Source organism: Triticum aestivum, chromosome 5B (genome assembly GCF_018294505.1).
Source record: "Triticum aestivum cultivar Chinese Spring chromosome 5B, IWGSC CS RefSeq v2.1, whole genome shotgun sequence".
Taxonomy (NCBI): domain Eukaryota; kingdom Viridiplantae; phylum Streptophyta; class Magnoliopsida; order Poales; family Poaceae; genus Triticum; species Triticum aestivum.
In genome coordinates this window covers 107,191,129-107,195,355 of record NC_057807.1, presented here as the reverse complement: position 1 = coordinate 107,195,355, position 4,227 = coordinate 107,191,129, and the positions used below count along the sequence as shown (strand labels likewise).

The window sequence follows — 4,227 nt, the reverse complement described above, 5'->3', positions numbered from 1 at the left end:
CACATTTTAAAGATGGAGTCAGTCACACGTCGAAGGGGCACCTTCTGAATGACAAGCCTATTGCGAACCGTCCACAAGGTCCAGGCCAGCACCCCGACGCACAGCCATCTGATATGTCTGTAGCGAGGGGGGGAGGCCTGAATTTCGGCAAGCAAGTCAGGGAAGTTGGTATTGCACCACTGTTCGCCAACCGTTTCGCGGAAACAAGACCAAAGGAACTGTGCCGTGCAGCACGAGAAGAAGATGTGATTAGCATCCTCAACCGTGGCACACAAGGGGCACATTCCATCACCAGGACCATGGCGCTTGAGGACCTCCACGCCGGTCGGGAGGCGGCCGCGGATCCACTGCCACAGAAAGATTCGAATCTTAAGTGGGAGGCGAATGTCCCAGATAAAGCCGAAGGGCTCCGGAGCTGACGAGGGGGCAATGGCCGCGTAGAGGGATTTGGTGGAGAAGCGGCCGGAGGGATCTAGGCGCCAGGAGATGGCATCCGGAGCATCTGCCACGTCCATAGGCAGCAGGGCGATGTCCTGGAGGAGATCATCCCAGGCAGCCACCTCGGCAGGTCCAAAAGGGCGGCGGAACGCGAGGCGCCCTAAGTCAATAAGGGCCGCCTCGACAGAGACCCGAGGGTCAACTACAATATCGAAGAGGATGGGGAACCGGGCGGCTAGAGGGGAGTCCCCAAGCCATCTATCCAGCCAGAAAAAGGTCAAGGCGCCAGAGCCCACAGAGATGGAAGTGCCTATACGCAGAACCGGTAGCAGCTGGACGACAGCCTGCCAAAACTGGGAACCGCCCGAGCGTTGGCAGAACGCCAGGGGCTGTCCACGTAGGTATTTGTTCTGGATGATAGTTAGCCAGAGGCCTCCCTCGCCATTGGCAATGCGCCATAGCCAGCGGGTCAGGAGGGCGATGTTCATGCGCCGAGAGGACAGGATCCCAAGACCGCCCTGGTCTTTGGGTTTGCAAATATCTGGCCAGCTGACCATGTGATATTTCTGCTTGCCTTTCTCCCCTGCCCAGAAGAATCTGGACTGGTATTTGGCGATCTCCTGATGGAGCGTCTCATGAAGGCTGTAGAAGCTCATGAGGAACCACAGGAGGCTGGCCAGCGAGGAGTTGATAAGAATCACGCGGGCCGCCTTCGACAGCCAACGCCCTTTCCAGGGCTCCACGCGATGCTGCATACGGGTCACCGTGGGGCGGAGGTCCGCCACGGTGAGGCGCGAGTCACTAATGGGGATCCCCAGATAAGTCGTGGGGAAAGAAGCCAGCCGACAGTTAAGCCGATCGGCAATGGACTGAGCTTCCTGAGCGGGGTAACCGAGCACCATCACTTCGCTCTTGTCGAAGTTGATGGTAAGGCCCGACATTTGCTGGAAGCACAGAAGGAGGAACTTCAGGTTGGAAATCTCAAGGGCAGATCCCTCGACCATAACAATGGTGTCGTCAGCGTATTGGAGAAGGGAGACCCCTCCCCCTCCAACAAGGTGTGGGACCAAACCTCTAATATGTCCCGCAGCCTTGGCCTTATCTAGGATGGCAGCCAGGGCATCCACCACCATGTTGAACAAGAACGGCGAGAAGGGGTCCCCCTGCCGGACCCCACAGAGGGTAGGGAAGAAGGGCCCGATGTCGCCATTGATGTTTACTGCCGTCTGGCCACAGGAGACGAGCTGCATGACGCGGGTCACCCAACGGTCGTCAAAGCCCTTGCGAAGCAAGACTTCCCTCAGGAACGGCCAGTGCACCGTGTCATAGGCTTTGTGGAAGTCCAACTTAAGGAAGACCGCCCTATGGCGCTTCAGACGGACCTCGTGGAGCACTTCGTGGAACACCAACACCCCATCAAGGATAAATCGGCCTCGAATGAAGGCGGATTGGTTCGGGTGGGTGATTGTGTCCGCAAGGAGGGTCACCCTATTGGCGTACCCCTTCGCCAGGATCCTAAAAATCACATTAATCACTATGATGGGGCGGAACTGGCGAATAACGGAGGCGCCCGGGACCTTGGGGATGAGGGTCACCACCCCATAGTTGAGGCGCCCCAAATCCATGGAACCCGAGTAGAATTCCTCAAAGAGAGCCATGACCTCGGGTTTGATGGTAGGCCAGAACGCCTTGAAGAAAGCTACTGGGAGACCGTCCGATCCCGGGGCCGAGGAGGAGTTCATCCCCTTAATGGCAGCGAGGACCTCGTCCTCACTGAAGGGGGCCACCAGAGCCGCATACTGAGTTTTTGGCACAGAGGGTCTGGGATCAAATCCAAACAGCCTCATACTGACCTTGTAAATGATGAAGCCGAATGTTTATGCGTACTCGTGTCGAACACTTCGTTTCTGTACAGCTCAAGCGCAGTGTAGTAACCTAAATTACAGAAGAATATAATTAAGTTTGTCAATGAAGGATTATTATTTGTATACTATTTCTAATTTTGATGTTACTAAAAGTGGGCTTACTGAAGCTGTTGACAATGGCCTTGTGGTTCACCAGTTTCACCTTCTCAGGAACGACAACCTCACCAAGCAGAATCACTCGGCCTCCATTATCACCGAAAAGATATTTCTTGCACCTTACCATGATTCAAATAGTAAAGTAGAGCATAACCTTACAAAGGCTTGCGGCCGGATATGCAAGTATTTATGATTCCCAGAGAATGCAGCAAGAGAACAGAGAAGACCAAGTTGCTCCATTTCCTCTTCTTGAAATTTGGCTTTAGGTCACAGTAGATGATGGGGTATAGGTTGCAGATAAGTCATGCCTCTGAACACCCAGATATAGCGGCAACATCATGTTCAAATTATTGGGAGCATCTACAAATATTATCTCCTGCAACAATTGGACTTTAGTTTTATCATATAAAAACTGGTACTGAAAGAATGAGAGTATCATTGGCAGTGGCGATAAAATTCAGTACTTTGTAGTGAAGAACCAATACATATCCTGTTGTAATCATGCACAAACTTTCCACTTCAATATCATGACGTTGTTGCAGCACGTGTACCATGATTGGGATCTGAAAACCATCCACACAAGTGCATCCTGGCCACATTGACTGTGAGACGACACTGCTTCTCCACACTCAGGAGCGATTTGATTGCGTTGAGGCTGCATCCGTGCCTCACCACCATGTTCACGACCTGTCAACAACTACAAAATACAGTAGTAAGTAACAACAGTTGCAGTCAGCAGGCACAAGCAAGCAGAGGCCACCGCGCACGCATCATACAAACAGAGCACACGCAACATGGATGCGGAGCAACAATACTACCATGCAAGAACGCACACAAGACACGCACGCGGCACAGAGGCATCATCCAGAGAATATGAACGGAGCTGCCGCTCCATGGATGCACTGCTGCCGGCTTCCGCTACCTGCGTTGGCAGAGGGAGAGGAGCATATGAGAGTGGCACAAACATGGTGGGTCAGCGAGAGCATCTAGCACCACTCCAGCGAGAAGCCGAGAGACATCCTCACGTGGTCGTCAGCATCATTAGCGAAGTAGGAGGGCCAACTGCCTCGGATGCGTCATCAGCTTGGTCGAGCTGGGCAGCCGCTCGCCAGTGCGCCTCGCCCCGCAGGTTAGCTAGCCTACCCACGTGACGCGAGTTGTGGCCAAGCTCACCGTCCGTGCACGCTGAACGCGCGTGTCGTCGCGATGCGCTAGCTGGCGCGCTGGCCGCCTCCGCGTCGCACCGTCGCCGGCCCTGCTGTCCGAGCCCCACCCACCGCTGCCGCCGGTCTCTGGTCGCCCATGCTGTCGGGCACAGCTGCCGTGCGCTTCTGTGCCATGCGCCTGTGCGGGTGATGTGCTGAGCCCTAGCCCTCCTGTCCACACATAGACGCGTTCCCATCGGCGGCCCATCGTACGTCCCACCCGCTGCCCGCCGCCGGCATGGATGGGAACAACAGGGGCGACTACACAGGGCGGTGAGGCGCGGCCAGCTCGATGGGCGTGCGCTCGTCCTCGTCGAAGTGGCGGCTGATGCGGGAGGGATTTGTGAGGAAGGAAGAACATCGGCAGCCGCCGTCACTGCGTAGGAAGCGGCGGCAGTGCGCGTGCGCGCCGATGCAGTCGAAGAAGCGGAAGGGCGGCGGTGGTGCGGTCGGGTAGTCGTGCAGAGCCGCGTAAACGGGAGCAGTTCTTCTCGATCCAGGACTCCTCGATCTGGTAGTCGTGCAAAGGCGAGGGGCGGAGGGATTCCAAGACGCCTCGCGAT

General features: G+C 55.7%; 1 long non-coding RNA gene across 1 annotated transcript; it reads right to left on the bottom strand.

Annotated features, from left to right (window-relative positions):
• Positions 1–2,272: 2,272 nt before the first annotated feature.
• Positions 2,273–3,399, bottom strand: LOC123110656 (uncharacterized). The gene is made up of 3 exons (XR_006453541.1): positions 2,924–3,399; positions 2,466–2,835; positions 2,273–2,373 (listed from the first exon to the last, which is right to left on the bottom strand). It is a non-coding gene; the product is annotated as an uncharacterized lncRNA (long non-coding RNA).
• Between the last annotated feature and the right edge of the window lie 828 nt (positions 3,400–4,227).